Source organism: Octopus bimaculoides, unplaced genomic scaffold, assembly GCF_046866305.1.
Source record: "Octopus bimaculoides isolate indiv1 unplaced genomic scaffold, ASM4686630v1 contig39, whole genome shotgun sequence".
In the NCBI taxonomy this organism is placed as follows: domain Eukaryota; kingdom Metazoa; phylum Mollusca; class Cephalopoda; order Octopoda; family Octopodidae; genus Octopus; species Octopus bimaculoides.
The window spans coordinates 657,637-676,079 of record NW_028315289.1 but is presented as its reverse complement, the minus strand read 5'-3'; the positions used below and the strand labels follow the sequence as shown (position 1 = coordinate 676,079).

General features: G+C 35.9%; 20 non-coding genes across 20 annotated transcripts; 10 read left to right on the top strand and 10 right to left on the bottom strand.

The window, feature by feature from the left end:
- The first annotated feature begins 128 nt into the window (after positions 1-128).
- On the top strand, positions 129-247 carry LOC149130061 (5S ribosomal RNA). Its single transcript, XR_016239282.1, has one exon. It is a non-coding gene; the product is annotated as a 5S ribosomal RNA (ribosomal RNA).
- Positions 248-1,214: 967 nt separating this feature from the next.
- Positions 1,215-1,333, bottom strand: LOC149130060 (5S ribosomal RNA). The gene has a single exon (XR_016239714.1). It is a non-coding gene; the product is annotated as a 5S ribosomal RNA (ribosomal RNA).
- Positions 1,334-2,027: 694 nt separating this feature from the next.
- On the top strand, positions 2,028-2,146 carry LOC149130059 (5S ribosomal RNA). The gene has a single exon (XR_016239281.1). It is a non-coding gene; the product is annotated as a 5S ribosomal RNA (ribosomal RNA).
- A 963-nt stretch (positions 2,147-3,109) lies between these two features.
- Positions 3,110-3,228, bottom strand: LOC149130058 (5S ribosomal RNA). The gene has a single exon (XR_016239713.1). It is a non-coding gene; the product is annotated as a 5S ribosomal RNA (ribosomal RNA).
- A 694-nt stretch (positions 3,229-3,922) lies between these two features.
- On the top strand, positions 3,923-4,041 carry LOC149130057 (5S ribosomal RNA). The gene has a single exon (XR_016239964.1). It is a non-coding gene; the product is annotated as a 5S ribosomal RNA (ribosomal RNA).
- Positions 4,042-5,025: 984 nt separating this feature from the next.
- LOC149130056 (5S ribosomal RNA) lies at positions 5,026-5,144 on the bottom strand. Its single transcript, XR_016239350.1, has one exon. It is a non-coding gene; the product is annotated as a 5S ribosomal RNA (ribosomal RNA).
- Positions 5,145-5,838: 694 nt separating this feature from the next.
- On the top strand, positions 5,839-5,957 carry LOC149130055 (5S ribosomal RNA). The gene has a single exon (XR_016239441.1). It is a non-coding gene; the product is annotated as a 5S ribosomal RNA (ribosomal RNA).
- A 978-nt stretch (positions 5,958-6,935) lies between these two features.
- LOC149130054 (5S ribosomal RNA) lies at positions 6,936-7,054 on the bottom strand. Its single transcript, XR_016239712.1, has one exon. It is a non-coding gene; the product is annotated as a 5S ribosomal RNA (ribosomal RNA).
- Positions 7,055-7,748: 694 nt separating this feature from the next.
- LOC149130053 (5S ribosomal RNA) lies at positions 7,749-7,867 on the top strand. The gene has a single exon (XR_016239963.1). It is a non-coding gene; the product is annotated as a 5S ribosomal RNA (ribosomal RNA).
- Positions 7,868-8,807: 940 nt separating this feature from the next.
- LOC149130052 (5S ribosomal RNA) lies at positions 8,808-8,926 on the bottom strand. Its single transcript, XR_016239323.1, has one exon. It is a non-coding gene; the product is annotated as a 5S ribosomal RNA (ribosomal RNA).
- Positions 8,927-9,620: 694 nt separating this feature from the next.
- On the top strand, positions 9,621-9,739 carry LOC149130051 (5S ribosomal RNA). The gene has a single exon (XR_016239962.1). It is a non-coding gene; the product is annotated as a 5S ribosomal RNA (ribosomal RNA).
- A 968-nt stretch (positions 9,740-10,707) lies between these two features.
- Positions 10,708-10,826, bottom strand: LOC149130050 (5S ribosomal RNA). The gene has a single exon (XR_016239430.1). It is a non-coding gene; the product is annotated as a 5S ribosomal RNA (ribosomal RNA).
- Positions 10,827-11,520: 694 nt separating this feature from the next.
- Positions 11,521-11,639, top strand: LOC149130049 (5S ribosomal RNA). Its single transcript, XR_016239440.1, has one exon. It is a non-coding gene; the product is annotated as a 5S ribosomal RNA (ribosomal RNA).
- A 992-nt stretch (positions 11,640-12,631) lies between these two features.
- Positions 12,632-12,750, bottom strand: LOC149130048 (5S ribosomal RNA). Its single transcript, XR_016239711.1, has one exon. It is a non-coding gene; the product is annotated as a 5S ribosomal RNA (ribosomal RNA).
- A 694-nt stretch (positions 12,751-13,444) lies between these two features.
- On the top strand, positions 13,445-13,563 carry LOC149130047 (5S ribosomal RNA). The gene has a single exon (XR_016239961.1). It is a non-coding gene; the product is annotated as a 5S ribosomal RNA (ribosomal RNA).
- A 950-nt stretch (positions 13,564-14,513) lies between these two features.
- LOC149130046 (5S ribosomal RNA) lies at positions 14,514-14,632 on the bottom strand. Its single transcript, XR_016239710.1, has one exon. It is a non-coding gene; the product is annotated as a 5S ribosomal RNA (ribosomal RNA).
- Positions 14,633-15,326: 694 nt separating this feature from the next.
- Positions 15,327-15,445, top strand: LOC149130045 (5S ribosomal RNA). The gene has a single exon (XR_016239405.1). It is a non-coding gene; the product is annotated as a 5S ribosomal RNA (ribosomal RNA).
- Positions 15,446-16,409: 964 nt separating this feature from the next.
- On the bottom strand, positions 16,410-16,528 carry LOC149130044 (5S ribosomal RNA). Its single transcript, XR_016239709.1, has one exon. It is a non-coding gene; the product is annotated as a 5S ribosomal RNA (ribosomal RNA).
- A 694-nt stretch (positions 16,529-17,222) lies between these two features.
- Positions 17,223-17,341, top strand: LOC149130043 (5S ribosomal RNA). Its single transcript, XR_016239959.1, has one exon. It is a non-coding gene; the product is annotated as a 5S ribosomal RNA (ribosomal RNA).
- Positions 17,342-18,303: 962 nt separating this feature from the next.
- On the bottom strand, positions 18,304-18,422 carry LOC149130042 (5S ribosomal RNA). Its single transcript, XR_016239708.1, has one exon. It is a non-coding gene; the product is annotated as a 5S ribosomal RNA (ribosomal RNA).
- Positions 18,423-18,443: the final 21 nt, after the last annotated feature.

Sequence of the window (18,443 nt, the reverse complement as noted above, 5' to 3'; positions counted from 1 at the left end):
ATAATGTCTTTTTACCGAAGGATTGCCAAGTTATATACAAAGTGAAAGAAAGAAAAATACATTCTAAAAAATGAAAATGATTTAGTATAAGTTTATAGAATAAATAGATTAAAATTTACTGTATAGATGTTTACGGCCATATCACGTTGAAAGCACCGGTTCTCGTCCGATCACCGAAGTTAAGTAACATAGAGCCTAGTTAGTACTTAGATGGGTGACCGCTTGGGAACCCTAGGTGCTGTAAGCATTCTTTTTCTTTTTAATTTACACAAGCTGTAAATTTTAACAAGCATTAAAACAGCGGATTCAATTTATTTTCATCAGGACTTATTCTTTGTAAGCCTGGCACTTATTATATCGTCCACTTTTTGCCGAACCGCTAAGTTACAGGGACGTATACACACCACCATCGGTTGTCATGCGATGTTGGGGAACAGACACAAACATATACACGCACATACATACATATATATATATATATATATATATATATATATATATATATATATATATATACACATGTATACACATGTATACGACGGGCTTCTTTCAGTTTCCGTCTACCAAAACCACTCATAGGGCTTTGGTCGTCCCGAGACTATAGTAGAAGACACTTGCCCAAGGTGCCACGCAGTGGGTCTGAACCCGGAACCATGTGGTTGGAAAAGTTAAGCATCCCAACGGGCATCATCTGGCACCTCGGTAAGGCGAGTTGCAAACAATGACTAAAAGTTCGTGCTTAGTGGTCCAGTCCCTACAAACATATCGAATGCCAGAGGTTGAAAGAGATAGTTCACTGCCAGTTCCCAGAACAAGCATATGAATTTTTTTAGAAACTAACGCAACTATTAACTCCCTTTATAGAGTCACAGAATATGCAAATCGTTTGAATTATGGGAGAGAATGCTTTACACTATTTGTTCCTGTTCTCTCAGGTTGATGGTTGTTCAACAGTGAACATGACATGAAAGCTATTTTCAATATCTTCACGGGAAAACTTTTCAGCTGCACGATCATCACTGTCAACAAGTTTCATGGATAAGTAGTAGTCTTACAAAGAGGTTCCCACCCGCTGAATTTTGGTTAATCTGCGTATGCTTTCTGTATTTCATATTGAAAGTAAATCGAATCCACTTTCTTTTATCATATTACATTATCAAAATTCAATTTGTTTAAATTAATTTTTTAAAAAATGTTAAAAGAAGCCAAAAAAATGCTTACAGCACCTAGGGTTCCCAAGCGGTCACCCATCTAAGTACTAACTAGGCTCGATGTTGCTTAACTTCGGTGATCGGACGAGAACCGGTGTTTTCAACGTGATATGGCCGTAAACATCAGAGAAGTAAATTTTAATGTATTTATTCTATAATATCATACTAACGCAATTTTATTTTTCAGAACATTTGATTTCTTTCAATTTATATAGAAATTGAGGCTTTAACATTTATTTTTTTGCAACTTAAAAGCGAAAAATACGGCCGCACATATATTCATTATTTCTCATTTGCGCGATCAGTATCAATGCTGGGTATAATCTGTAAATAAATTGGTGCTATTTTATATCCGACCCAATGGATATAACGGTCGTATAACGTCATTACACCGGCATATAATAACATTGTTTCGAAAGCACTGGCGCACAAAATGTGAATTGTTTTCTGGTAAAGATGAACGTGTATAAGGGGTGCCAAGCAAATAAAAACTTAAATGACCGTAAGAATGAGAAGGAAAATAGGGAAAGTTCATAAGTCGTTAAAGTGTGCAATGTATAGGTAGTAGTATATGATGTGAATGATTAGTAAGTGTTGTTGCCAGCGTTTAACTGTTCAGCACTGTGAAGGTGAACGATAATTTGTTTTTTATAGAAAGATCGCTAAGATGGCACTGTGAAGATGAAAGATAATGTCTTTTTACCGAAGGATTGCCAAGTTATATACAAAGTGAAAGAAAGAAAAATACATTCTAAAAAATGAAAATGATTTAGTATAAGTTTATAGAATAAATAGATTAAAATTTACTGTATAGATGTTTACGGCCATATCACGTTGAAAGCACCGGTTCTCGTCCGATCACCGAAGTTAAGTAACATAGAGCCTAGTTAGTACTTAGATGGGTGACCGCTTGGGAACCCTAGGTGCTGTAAGCATTCTTTTTCTTTTTAATTTACACAAGCTGTAAATTTTAACAAGCATTAAAACAGCGGATTCAATTTATTTTCATCAGGACTTATTCTTTGTAAGCCTGGCACTTATTATATCGTCCACTTTTTGCCGAACCGCTAAGTTACAGGGACGTATACACACCACCATCGGTTGTCATGCGATGTTGGGGAACAGACACAAACATATACACGCACATACATACATATATATATATATATATATATATATATATATATATATATATATATACACATGTATACACATGTATACGACGGGCTTCTTTCAGTTTCCGTCTACCAAAACCACTCATAGGGCTTTGGTCGTCCCGAGACTATAGTAGAAGACACTTGCCCAAGGTGCCACGCAGTGGGTCTGAACCCGGAACCATGTGGTTGGAAAAGTTAAGCATCCCAACGGGCATCATCTGGCACCTCGGTAAGGCGAGTTGCAAACAATGACTAAAAGTTCGTGCTTAGTGGTCCAGTCCCTACAAACATATCGAATGCCAGAGGTTGAAAGAGATAGTTCACTGCCAGTTCCCAGAACAAGCATATGAATTTTTTTAGAAACTAACGCAACTATTAACTCCCTTTATAGAGTCACAGAATATGCAAATCGTTTGAATTATGGGAGAGAATGCTTTACACTATTTGTTCCTGTTCTCTCAGGTTGATGGTTGTTCAACAGTGAACATGACATGAAAGCTATTTTCAATATCTTCACGGGAAAACTTTTCAGCTGCACGATCATCACTGTCAACAAGTTTCATGGATAAGTAGTAGTCTTACAAAGAGGTTCCCACCCGCTGAATTTTGGTTAATCTGCGTATGCTTTCTGTATTTCATATTGAAAGTAAATCGAATCCACTTTCTTTTATCATATTACATTATCAAAATTCAATTTGTTTAAATTAATTTTTTAAAAAATGTTAAAAGAAGCCAAAAAAATGCTTACAGCACCTAGGGTTCCCAAGCGGTCACCCATCTAAGTACTAACTAGGCTCGATGTTGCTTAACTTCGGTGATCGGACGAGAACCGGTGTTTTCAACGTGATATGGCCGTAAACATCAGAGAAGTAAATTTTAATGTATTTATTCTATAATATCATACTAACGCAATTTTATTTTTCAGAACATTTGATTTCTTTCAATTTATATAGAAATTGAGGCTTTAACATTTATTTTTTTGCAACTTAAAAGCGAAAAATACGGCCGCACATATATTCATTATTTCTCATTTGCGCGATCAGTATCAATGCTGGGTATAATCTGTAAATAAATTGGTGCTATTTTATATCCGACCCAATGGATATAACGGTCGTATAACGTCATTACACCGGCATATAATAACATTGTTTCGAAAGCACTGGCGCACAAAATGTGAATTGTTTTCTGGTAAAGATGAACGTGTATAACGGGTGCCAAGCAAATAAAAACTTAAATGACCGTAAGAGTGAGAAGGAAAATAGGGAAAGTTCATAAGTCGTTAAAGTGTGCAATGTATAGGTAGTAGTATATGATGTGAATGATTAGTAAGTGTTGTTGCCAGCGTTTAACTGTTCAGCACTGTGAAGGTGAACGATAATTTGTTTTTTATAGAAAGATCGCTAAGATGGCACTGTGAAGATGAAAGATAATGTCTTTTTACCGAAGGATTGCCAAGTTATATACAAAGTGAAAGAAAGAAAAATACATTCTAAAAAATGAAAATGATTTAGTATAAGTTTATAGAATAAATAGATTAAAATTTACTGTATAGATGTTTACGGCCATATCACGTTGAAAGCACCGGTTCTCGTCCGATCACCGAAGTTAAGCAACATCGAGCCTAGTTAGTACTTAGATGGGTGACCGCTTGGGAACCCTAGGTGCTGTAAGCATTCTTTTTCTTTTTAATTTACACAAGCTGTAAATTTTAACAAGCATTAAAACAGCGGATTCAATTTATTTTCATCAGGACTTATTCTTTGTAAGCCTGGCACTTATTATATCGTCCACTTTTTGCCGAACCGCTAAGTTACAGGGACGTATACACACCACCATCGGTTGTCATGCGATGTTGGGGAACAGACACAAACATATACACGCACATACATACATATATATATATATATATATATATATATATATATATATATATATATATATATATATATATATATATATACACATGTATACACATGTATACGACGGGCTTCTTTCAGTTTCCGTCTACCAAAACCACTCATAAGGCTTTGGTCGTCCCGAGACTATAGTAGAAGACACTTGCCCAAGGTGCCACGCAGTGGGTCTGAACCCGGAACCATGTGGTTGGAAAAGTTAAGCATCCCAACGGGCATCATCTGGCACCTGGGTAAGGCGAATTGCAAACAATGACTAAAAGTTCGTGCTTAGTGGTCCAGTCCCTACAAACATATCGAATGCCAGAGGTTGAAAGAGATAGTTCACTGCCAGTTCCCAGAACAAGCATATGAATTTTTTTAGAAACTAACGCAACTATTATCTCCCTTTATAGAGTCACAGAATATGCAAATCGTTTGAATTATGGGAGAGAATGCTTTACACTATTTGTTCCTGTTTTCTCAGGTTGATGGTTGTTCAACAGTGAACATGACATGAAAGCTATTTTCAATATCTTCACGGGAAAACTTTTCAGCTGCACGATCATCACTGTCAACAAGTTTCATGGATAAGTAGTAGTCTTACAAGAGGTTCCCACCCGCTGAATTTTGGTTAATCTGCGTATGCTTTCTGTATTTCATATTGAAAGTAAATCGAATCCACTTTCTTTTATCATATTACATTGTCAAAATTCAATTTGTTTAAATTAATTTTTAAAAAAATGTTAAAAGAAGCCAAAAAAATGCTGACAGCACCTAGGGTTCCCAAGCGGTCACCCATCTAAGTACTAACTAGGCTCGATGTTGCTTAACTTCGGTGATCGGACGAGAACCGGTGTTTTCAACGTGATATGGCCGTAAACATCAGAGAAGTAAATTTTAATGTATTTATTCTATAATATCATACTAAAGCAATTTTATTTTTCAGAACATTTGATTTCTTTCAATTTATATAGAAATTGAGGCTTTAACATTTATTTTTTTGCAACTTAAAAGCGAAAAATACGGCCGCACATATATTCATTATTTCTCATTTGCGCGATCAGTATCAATGCTGGGTATAATCTGTAAATAAATTGGTGCTATTTTATATCCGACCCAATGGATATAACGGTCGTATAACGTCATTACACCGGCATATAATAACATTGTTTCGAAAGCACTGGCGCACAAAATGTGAATTGTTTTCTGGTAAAGATGAACGTGTATAACGGGTGCCAAGCAAATAAAAACTTAAATGACCGTAAGAGTGAGAAGGAAAATAGGGAAAGTTCATAAGTCGTTAAAGTGTGCAATGTATAGGTAGTAGTATATGATGTGAATGATTAGTAAGTGTTGTTGCCAGCGTTTAACTGTTCAGCACTGTGAAGGTGAACGATAATTTGTTTTTTATAGAAAGATCGCTAAGATGGCACTGTGAAGATGAAAGATAATGTCTTTTTACCGAAGGATTGCCAAGTTATATACAAAGTGAAAGAAAGAAAAATACATTCTAAAAAATGAAAATGATTTAGTATAAGTTTATAGAATAAATAGATTAAAATTTACTGTATAGATGTTTACGACCATATCACGTTGAAAGCACCGGTTCTCGTCCGATCACCGAAGTTAAGCAACATCGAGCCTAGTTAGTACTTAGATGGGTGACCGCTTGGGAACCCTAGGTGCTGTAAGCATTCTTTTTCTTTTTAATTTACACAAGCTGTAAATTTTAACAAGCATTAAAACAGCGGATTCAATTTATTTTCATCAGGACTTATTCTTTGTAAGCCTGGCACTTATTATATCGTCCACTTTTTGCCGAACCGCTAAGTTACAGGGACGTATACACACCACCATCGGTTGTCATGCGATGTTGGGGAACAGACACAAACATATACACGCACATACATACATATATATATATATATATATATATATATATATATATATATATATATATATATATATATATATATACATGTATACACATGTATACGACGGGCTTCTTTCAGTTTCCGTCTACCAAAACCACTCATAAGGCTTTGGTCGTCCCGAGACTATAGTAGACGACACTTGCCCAAGGTGCCACGCAGTGGGTCTGAACCCGGAACCATGTGGTTGGAAAAGTTAAGCATCCCAACGGGCATCATCTGGCACCTCGGTAAGGCGAGTTGCAAACAATGACTAAAAGTTCGTGCTTAGTGGTCCAGTCCCTACAAACATATCGAATGCCAGAGGTTGAAAGAGATAGTTCACTGCCAGTTCCCAGAACAAGCATATGAATTTTTTTAGAAACTAACGCAACTATTATCTCCCTTTATAGAGTCACAGAATATGCAAATCGTTTGAATTATGGGAGAGAATGCTTTACACTATTTGTTCCTGTTCTCTCAGGTTGATGGTTGTTCAACAGTGAACATGACATGAAAGCTATTTTCAATATCTTCACGGGAAAACTTTTCAGCTGCACGATCATCACTGTCAACAAGTTTCATGGATAAGTAGTAGTCTTACAAGAGGTTCCCACCCGCTGAATTTTGGTTAATCTGCGTATGCTTTCTGTATTTCATATTGAAAGTAAATCGAATCCACTTTCTTTTATCATATTACATTATCAAAATTCAATTTGTTTAAATTAATTTTTAAAAAAATGTTAAAAGAAGCAAAAAAAATGCTTACAGCACCTAGGGTTCCCAAGCGGTCACCCATCTAAGTACTAACTAGGCTCGATGTTGCTTAACTTCGGTGATCGGACGAGAACCGGTGTTTTCAACGTGATATGGCCGTAAACATCAGAGAAGTAAATTTTAATGTATTTATTCTATAATATCATACTAACGCAATTTTATTTTTCAGAACATTTGATTTCTTTCAATTTATATAGAAATTGAGGCTTTAACATTTATTTTTTTGCAACTTAAAAGCGAAAAATACGGCCGCACATATATTCATTATTTCTCATTTGCGCGATCAGTATCAATGCTGGTTATAATCTGTAAATAAATTGGTGCTATTTTATATCCGACCCAATGGATATAACGGTCGTATAACGTCATTACACCGGCATATAATAACATTGTTTCGAAAGCACTGGCGCACAAAATGTGAATTGTTTTCTGGTAAAGATGAACGTGTATAACGGGTGCCAAGCAAATAAAAACTTAAATGACCGTAAGAATGAGAAGGAAAATAGGGAAAGTTCATAAGTCGTTAAAGTGTGCAATGTATAGGTAGTAGTATATGATGTGAATGATTAGTAAGTGTTGTTGCCAGCGTTTAACTGTTCAGCACTGTGAAGGTGAACGATAATTTGTTTTTTATAGAAAGATCGCTAAGATGGCACTGTGAAGATGAAAGATAATGTCTTTTTACCGAAGGATTGCCAAGTTATATACAAAGTGAAAGAAAGAAAAATACATTCTAAAAAATGAAAATGATTTAGTATAAGTTTATAGAATAAATAGATTAAAATTTACTGTATAGATGTTTACGGCCATATCACGTTGAAAGCACCGGTTCTCGTCCGATCACCGAAGTTAAGCAACATCGAGCCTAGTTAGTACTTAGATGGGTGACCGCTTGGGAACCCTAGGTGCTGTAAGCATTCTTTTTCTTTTTAATTTACACAAGCTGTAAATTTTAACAAGCATTAAAACAGCGGATTCAATTTATTTTCATCAGGACTTATTCTTTGTAAGCCTGGCACTTATTATATCGTCCACTTTTTGCCGAACCGCTAAGTTACAGGGACGTATACACACCACCATCGGTTGTCATGCGATGTTGGGGAACAGACACAAACATATACACGCACATACATACATATATATATATATATATATATATATATATATATATACATGTATACGACGGGCTTCTTTCAGTTTCCGTCTACCAAAACCACTCATAAGGCTTTGGTCGTCCCGAGACTATAGTAGAAGACACTTGCCCAAGGTGCCACGCAGTGGGACTGAACCCGGAACCATGTGGTTGGAAAAGTTAAGCATCCCAACGGGCATCATCTGGCACCTCGGTAAGGCGAGCTGCAAACAATGACTAAAAGTTCGTGCTTAGTGGTCCAGTCCCTACAAACATATCGAATGCCAGAGGTTGAAAGAGATAGTTCACTGCCAGTTCCCAGAACAAGCATATGAATTTTTTTAGAAACTAACGCAACTATTATCTCCCTTTATAGAGTCACAGAATATGCAAATCGTTTGAATTATGGGAGAGAATGCTTTACACTATTTGTTCCTGTTCTCTCAGGTTGATGGTTGTTCAACAGTGAACATGACATGAAAGCTATTTTCAATATCTTCACGGGAAAACTTTTCAGCTGCTCGATCATCACTGTCAACAAGTTTCATGGATAAGTAGTAGTCTTACAAGAGGTTCCCACCCGCTGAATTTTGGTTAATCTGCGTATGCTTTCTGTATTTCATATTGAAAGTAAATCGAATCCACTTTCTTTTATCATATTACATTGTCAAAATTCAATTTGTTTAAATTAATTTATAAAAAAATGTTAAAAGAAGCCAAAAAAATGCTTACAGCACCTAGGGTTCCCAAGCGGTCACCCATCTAAGTACTAACTAGGCTCGATGTTGCTTAACATCGGTGATCGGACGAGAACCGGTGTTTTCAACGTGATATGGCCGTAAACATCAGAGAAGTAAATTTTAATGTATTTATTCTATAATATCATACTAAAGCAATTTTATTTTTCAGAACATTTGATTTCTTTCAATTTATATAGAAATTGAGGCTTTAACATTTATTTTTTTGCAACTTAAAAGCGAAAAATACGGCCGCACATATATTCATTATTTCTCATTTGCGCGATCAGTATCAATGCTGGGTATAATCTGTAAATAAATTGGTGCTATTTTATATCCGACCCAATGGATATAACGGTCGTATAACGTCATTACACCGGCATATAATAACATTGTTTCGAAAGCACTGGCGCACAAAATGTGAATTGTTTTCTGGTAAAGATGAACGTGTATAACGGGTGCCAAGCAAATAAAAACTTAAATGACCGTAAGAGTGAGAAGGAAAATAGGGAAAGTTCATAAGTCGTTAAAGTGTGCAATGTATAGGTAGTAGTATATGATGTGAATGATTAGTAAGTGTTGTTGCCAGCGTTTAACTGTTCAGCACTGTGAAGGTGAACGATAATTTGTTTTTTATAGAAAGATCGCTAAGATGGCACTGTGAAGATGAAAGATAATGTCTTTTTACCGAAGGATTGCCAAGTTATATACAAAGTGAAAGAAAGAAAAATACATTCTAAAAAATGAAAATGATTTAGTATAAGTTTATAGAATAAATAGATTAAAATTTACTGTATAGATGTTTACGGCCATATCACGTTGAAAGCACCGGTTCTCGTCCGATCACCGAAGTTAAGCAACATCGAGCCTAGTTAGTACTTAGATGGGTGACCGCTTGGGAACCCTAGGTGCTGTAAGCATTCTTTTTCTTTTTAATTTACACAAGCTGTAAATTTTAACAAGCATTAAAACAGCGGATTCAATTTATTTTCATCAGGACTTATTCTTTGTAAGCCTGGCACTTATTATATCGTCCACTTTTTGCCGAACCGCTAAGTTACAGGGACGTATACACACCACCATCGGTTGTCATGCGATGTTGGGGAACAGACACAAACATATACACGCACATACATACATATATATATATATATATATATATATATATATATATATATATATATATATATACACATGTATACACATGTATACGACGGGCTTCTTTCAGTTTCCGTCTACCAAAACCACTCATAAGGCTTTGGTCGTCCCGAGACTATAGTAGAAGACACTTGCCCAAGGTGCCACGCAGTGGGTCTGAACCCGGAACCATGTGGTTGGAAAAGTTAAGCATCCCAACGGGCATCATCTGGCACCTGGGTAAGGCGAATTGCAAACAATGACTAAAAGTTCGTGCTTAGTGGTCCAGTCCCTACAAACATATCGAATGCCAGAGGTTGAAAGAGATAGTTCACTGCCAGTTCCCAGAACAAGCATATGAATTTTTTTAGAAACTAACGCAACTATTATCTCCCTTTATAGAGTCACAGAATATGCAAATCGTTTGAATTATGGGAGAGAATGCTTTACACTATTTGTTCCTGTTTTCTCAGGTTGATGGTTGTTCAACAGTGAACATGACATGAAAGCTATTTTCAATATCTTCACGGGAAAACTTTTCAGCTGCACGATCATCACTGTCAACAAGTTTCATGGATAAGTAGTAGTCTTACAAGAGGTTCCCACCCGCTGAATTTTGGTTAATCTGCGTATGCTTTCTGTATTTCATATTGAAAGTAAATCGAATCCACTTTCTTTTATCATATTACATTGTCAAAATTCAATTTGTTTAAATTAATTTTTAAAAAAATGTTAAAAGAAGCCAAAAAAATGCTGACAGCACCTAGGGTTCCCAAGCGGTCACCCATCTAAGTACTAACTAGGCTCGATGTTGCTTAACTTCGGTGATCGGACGAGAACCGGTGTTTTCAACGTGATATAGCCGTAAACATCAGAGAAGTAAATTTTAATGTATTTATTCTATAATATCATACTAAAGCAATTTTATTTTTCAGAACATTTGATTTCTTTCAATTTATATAGAAATTGAGGCTTTAACATTTATTTTTTTGCAACTTAAAAGCGAAAAATACGGCCGCACATATATTCATTATTTCTCATTTGCGCGATCAGTATCAATGCTGGGTATAATCTGTAAATAAATTGGTGCTATTTTATATCCGACCCAATGGATATAACGGTCGTATAACGTCATTACACCGGCATATAATAACATTGTTTCGAAAGCACTGGCGCACAAAATGTGAATTGTTTTCTGGTAAAGATGAACGTGTATAACGGGTGCCAAGCAAATAAAAACTTAAATGACCGTAAGAGTGAGAAGGAAAATAGGGAAAGTTCATAAGTCGTTAAAGTGTGCAATGTATAGGTAGTAGTATATGATGTGAATGATTAGTAAGTGTTGTTGCCAGCGTTTAACTGTTCAGCACTGTGAAGGTGAACGATAATTTGTTTTTTATAGAAAGATCGCTAAGATGGCACTGTGAAGATGAAAGATAATGTCTTTTTACCGAAGGATTGCCAAGTTATATACAAAGTGAAAGAAAGAAAAATACATTCTAAAAAATGAAAATGATTTAGTATAAGTTTATAGAATAAATAGATTAAAATTTACTGTATAGATGTTTACGACCATATCACGTTGAAAGCACCGGTTCTCGTCCGATCACCGAAGTTAAGCAACATCGAGCCTAGTTAGTACTTAGATGGGTGACCGCTTGGGAACCCTAGGTGCTGTAAGCATTCTTTTTCTTTTTAATTTACACAAGCTGTAAATTTTAACAAGCATTAAAACAGCGGATTCAATTTATTTTCATCAGGACTTATTCTTTGTAAGCCTGGCACTTATTATATCGTCCACTTTTTGCCGAACCGCTAAGTTACAGGGACGTATACACACCACCATCGGTTGTCATGCGATGTTGGGGAACAGACACAAACATATACACGCACATACATACATATATATATATATATATATATATATATATATATATATATATATATATATATATATATATATATATATATATATATACACATGTATACACATGTATACGACGGGCTTCTTTCAGTTTCCGTCTACCAAAACCACTCATAAGGCTTTGGTCGTCCCGAGACTATAGTAGACGACACTTGCCCAAGGTGCCACGCAGTGGGTCTGAACCCGGAACCATGTGGTTGGAAAAGTTAAGCATCCCAACGGGCATCATCTGGCACCTCGGTAAGGCGAGTTGCAAACAATGACTAAAAGTTCGTGCTTAGTGGTCCAGTCCCTACAAACATATCGAATGCCAGAGGTTGAAAGAGATAGTTCACTGCCAGTTCCCAGAACAAGCATATGAATTTTTTTAGAAACTAACGCAACTATTATCTCCCTTTATAGAGTCACAGAATATGCAAATCGTTTGAATTATGGGAGAGAATGCTTTACACTATTTGTTCCTGTTCTCTCAGGTTGATGGTTGTTCAACAGTGAACATGACATGAAAGCTATTTTCAATATCTTCACGGGAAAACTTTTCAGCTGCACGATCATCACTGTCAACAAGTTTCATGGATAAGTAGTAGTCTTACAAGAGGTTCCCACCCGCTGAATTTTGGTTAATCTGCGTATGCTTTCTGTATTTCATATTGAAAGTAAATCGAATCCACTTTCTTTTATCATATTACATTATCAAAATTCAATTTGTTTAAATTAATTTTTAAAAAAATGTTAAAAGAAGCAAAAAAAATGCTTACAGCACCTAGGGTTCCCAAGCGGTCACCCATCTAAGTACTAACTAGGCTCGATGTTGCTTAACTTCGGTGATCGGACGAGAACCGGTGTTTTCAACGTGATATGGCCGTAAACATCAGAGAAGTAAATTTTAATGTATTTATTCTATAATATCATACTAACGCAATTTTATTTTTCAGAACATTTGATTTCTTTCAATTTATATAGAAATTGAGGCTTTAACATTTATTTTTTTGCAACTTAAAAGCGAAAAATACGGCCGCACATATATTCATTATTTCTCATTTGCGCGATCAGTATCAATGCTGGTTATAATCTGTAAATAAATTGGTGCTATTTTATATCCGACCCAATGGATATAACGGTCGTATAACGTCATTACACCGGCATATAATAACATTGTTTCGAAAGCACTGGCGCACAAAATGTGAATTGTTTTCTGGTAAAGATGAACGTGTATAACGGGTGCCAAGCAAATAAAAACTTAAATGACCGTAAGAGTGAGAAGGAAAATAGGGAAAGTTAATAAGTCGTTAAAGTGTGCAATGTATAGGTAGTAGTATATGATGTGAATGATTAGTAAGTGTTGTTGCCAGCGTTTAACTGTTCAGCACTGTGAAGGTGAACGATAATTTGTTTTTTATAGAAAGATCGCTAAGATGGCACTGTGAAGATGAAAGATAATGTCTTTTTACCGAAGGATTGCCAAGTTATATACAAAGTGAAAGAAAGAAAAATACATTCTAAAAAATGAAAATGATTTAGTATAAGTTTATAGAATAAATAGATTAAAATTTACTGTATAGATGTTTACGGCCATATCACGTTGAAAGCACCGGTTCTCGTCCGATCACCGAAGTTAAGCAACATCGAGCCTAGTTAGTACTTAGATGGGTGACCGCTTGGGAACCCTAGGTGCTGTAAGCATTCTTTTTCTTTTTAATTTACACAAGCTGTAAATTTTAACAAGCATTAAAACAGCGGATTCAATTTATTTTCATCAGGACTTATTCTTTGTAAGCCTGGCACTCATTATATCGTCCACTTTTTGCCGAACCGCTAAGTTACAGGGACGTATACACACCACCATCGGTTGTCATGCGATGTTGGGGAACAGACACAAACATATACACGCACATACATACATATATATATATATATATATATATATATATATATACACATGTATACACATGTATACGACGGGCTTCTTTCAGTTTCCGTCTACCAAAACCACTCATAAGGCTTTGGTCGTCCCGAGACTATAGTAGAAGACACTTGCCCAAGGTGCCACGCAGTGGGTCTGAATCCGGAACCATGTGGTTGGAAAAGTTAAGCATCCCAACGGGCATCATCTGGCACCTCGGTAAGGCGAGTTGCAAACAATGACTAAAAGTTCGTGCTTAGTGGTCCAGTCCCTACAAACATATCGAATGCCAGAGGTTGAAAGAGATAGTTCACTGCCAGTTCCCAGAACAAGCATATGAATTTTTTTAGAAACTAACGCAACTATTATCTCCCTTTATAGAGTCACAGAATATGCAAATCGTTTGAATTATGGGAGAGAATGCTTTACACTATTTGTTCCTGTTCTCTCAGGTTGATGGTTGTTCAACAGTGAACATGACATGAAAGCTATTTTCAATATCTTCACGGGAAAACTTTTCAGCTGCACGATCACCACTGTCAACAAGTTTCATGGATAAGTAGTAGTTTTACAAGAGGTTCCCACCCGCTGAATTTTGGTTAATCTGCGTATGCTTTCTGTATTTCATATTGAAAGTAAATCGAATCCACTTTCTTTTATCATATTACATTGTCAAAATTCAATTTGTTTAAATTAATTTTTAAAAAAATGTTAAAAGAAGCCAAAAAAATGCTTACAGCACCTAGGGTTCCCAAGCGGTCACCCATCTAAGTACTAACTAGGCTCGATGTTGCTTAACTTCGGTGATCGGACGAGAACCGGTGTTTTCAACGTGATATGGCCGTAAACATCAGAGAAGTAAATTTTAATGTATTTATTCTATAATATCATACTAAAGCAATTTTATTTTTCAGAACATTTGATTTCTTTCAATTTATATAGAAATTGAGGCTTTAACATTTATTTTTTTGCAACTTAAAAGCGAAAAATACGGCCGCACATATATTCATTATTTCTCATTTGCGCGATCAGTATCAATGCTGGGTATAATCTGTAAATAAATTGGTGCTATTTTATATCCGACCCAATGGATATAACGGTCGTATAACGTCATTACACCGGCATATAATAACATTGTTTCGAAAGCACTGGCGCACAAAATGTGAATTGTTTTCTGGTAAAGATGAACGTGTATAACGGGTGCCAAGCAAATAAAAACTTAAATGACCGTAAGAGTGAGAAGGAAAATAGGGAAAGTTCATAAGTCGTTAAAGTGTGCAATGTATAGGTAGTAGTATATGATGTGAATGATTAGTAAGTGTTGTTGCCAGCGTTTAACTGTTCAGCACTGTGAAGGTGAACGATAATTTGTTTTTTATAGAAAGATCGCTAAGATGGCACTGTGAAGATGAAAGATAATGTCTTTTTACCGAAGGATTGCCAAGTTATATACAAAGTGAAAGAAAGAAAAATACATTCTAAAAAATGAAAATGATTTAGTATAAGTTTATAGAATAAATAGATTAAAATTTACTGTATAGATGTTTACGGCCATATCACGTTGAAAGCACCGGTTCTCGTCCGATCACCGAAGTTAAGCAAAATCGAGCCTAGTTAGTACTTAGATGGGTGACCGCTTGGGAACCCTAGGTGCTGTAAGCATTCTTTTTCTTTTTAATTTACACAAGCTGTAAATTTTAACAAGCATTAAAACAGCGGATTCAATTTATTTTCATCAGGACTTATTCTTTGTAAGCCTGGCACTTATTATATCGTCCACTTTTTGCCGAACCGCTAAGTTACAGGGACGTATACACACCACCATCGGTTGTCATGCGATGTTGGGGAACAGACACAAACATATACACGCACATACATACATATATATATATATATATATATATATATATATATATATATATATATATACACATGTATACACATGTATACGACGGGCTTCTTTCAGTTTCCGTCTACCAAAACCACTCATAAGGCTTTGGTCGTCCCGAGACTATAGTAGAAGACACTTGCCCAAGGTGCCACGCAGTGGGTCTGAATCCGGAACCATGTGGTTGGAAAAGTTAAGCATCCCAACGGGCATCATCTGGCACCTCGGTAAGGCGAGTTGCAAACAATGACTAAAAGTTCGTGCTTAGTGGTCCAGTCCCTACAAACATATCGAATGCCAGAGGTTGAAAGAGATAGTTCACTGCCAGTTCCCAGAACAAGCATATGAATTTTTTTAGAAACTAACGCAACTATTATCTCCCTTTATAGAGTCACAGAATATGCAAATCGTTTGAATTATGGGAGAGAATGCTTTACACTATTTGTTCCTGTTCTCTCAGGTTGATGGTTGTTCAACAGTGAACATGACATGAAAGCTATTTTCAATATCTTCACGGGAAAACTTTTCAGCTGCACGATCACCACTGTCAACAAGTTTCATGGATAAGTAGTAGTTTTACAAGAGGTTCCCACCCGCTGAATTTTGGTTAATCTGCGTATGCTTTCTGTATTTCATATTGAAAGTAAATCGAATCCACTTTCTTTTATCATATTACATTGTCAAAATTCAATTTGTTTAAATTAATTTTTAAAAAAATGTTAAAAGAAGCCAAAAAAATGCTTACAGCACCTAGGGTTCCCAAGCGGTCACCCATCTAAGTACTAACTAGGCTCGATGTTGCTTAACTTCGGTGATCGGACGAGAACCGGTGTTTTCAACGTGATATGGCCGTAAACATCAGAGAAGTAAATTTTAATGTATTTATTCTATAATATCATACTAAAGCAATTTTATTTTTCAGAACATTTGATTTCTTTCAATTTATATAGAAATTGAGGCTTTAACATTTATTTTTTTGCAACTTAAAAGCGAAAAATACGGCCGCACATATATTCATTATTTCTCATTTGCGCGATCAGTATCAATGCTGGGTATAATCTGTAAATAAATTGGTGCTATTTTATATCCGACCCAATGGATATAACGGTCGTATAACGTCATTACACCGGCATATAATAACATTGTTTCGAAAGCACTGGCGCACAAAATGTGAATTGTTTTCTGGTAAAGATGAACGTGTATAACGGGTGCCAAGCAAATAAAAACTTAAATGACCGTAAGAGTGAGAAGGAAAATAGGGAAAGTTCATAAGTCGTTAAAGTGTGCAATGTATAGGTAGTAGTATATGATGTGAATGATTAGTAAGTGTTGTTGCCAGCGTTTAACTGTTCAGCACTGTGAAGGTGAACGATAATTTGTTTTTTATAGAAAGATCGCTAAGATGGCACTGTGAAGATAAAAGATAATGTCTTTTTACCGAAGGATTGCCAAGTTATATACAAAGTGAAAGAAAGAAAAATACATTCTAAAAAATGAAAATGATTTAGTATAAGTTTATAGAATAAATAGATTAAAATTTACTGTATAGATGTTTACGGCCATATCACGTTGAAAGCACCGGTTCTCGTCCGATCACCGAAGTTAAGCAACATCGAGCCTAGTTAGTACTTAGATGGGTGACCGCTTGGGAACCCTAGGTGCTGTAAGCATTCTTTTTCTTTTTAATTTACACAAGCTGTAAATTTTAACAAGCATTAAAACAGCGGATTCAATTTATTTTCATCAGGACTTATTCTTTGTAAGCCTGGCACTTATTATATCGTCCACTTTTTGCCGAACCGCTAAGTTACAGGGACGTATACACACCACCATCGGTTGTCATGCGATGTTGGGGAACAGACACAAACATATACACGCACATACATACATATATATATATATATATATATATATATATATATATATATATATATATACATGTATACACATGTATACGACGGGCGTCTTTCAGTTTCCGTCTACCAAAACCACTCATAAGGCTTTGGTCGTCCCGAGACTATAGTAGAAGACACTTGCCCAAGGTGCCACGCAGTGGGACTGAACCCGGAACCATGTGGTTGGAAAAGTTAAGCATCCCAACGGGCATCATCTGGCACCTCGGTAAGGAGAGCTGCAAACAATGACTAAAAGTTCGTGCTTAGTGGTCCAGTCCCTACAAACATATCGAATGCCAGAGGTTGAAAGAGATAGTTCACTGCCAGTTCCCAGAACAAGGATATGAATTTTTTTAGAAACTAACGCAACTATTATCTCCCTTTATAGAGTCACAGAATATGCAAATCGTTTGAATTATGGGAGAGAATGCTTTACACTATTTGTTCCTGTTCTCTCAGGTTGATGGTTGTTCAACAGTGAACATGACATGAAAGCTATTTTCAATATCTTCACGGGAAAACTTTTCAGCTGAACGATCATCACTGTCAACATGTTTCATGGATAAGTAGTAGTCTCACAAGAGGTTCCCACCCGCTGAATTTTGGTTAATCTGCGTATGCTTTCTGTATTTCATATTGAAAGTAAATCGAATCCACTTTCTTTTATCATATTACATTATCAAAATTCAATTTGTTTAAATTAATTTTTAAAAAAATGTTAAAAGAAGCAAAAAAAATGCTTACAGCACCTAGGGTTCCCAAGCGGTCACCCATCTAAGTACTAACTAGGCTCGATGTTGCTTAACTTCGGTGATCGGACGAGAACCGGTGTTTTCAACGTGATATGGCCGTAAACATCATAGAAGTAAATTTTAAT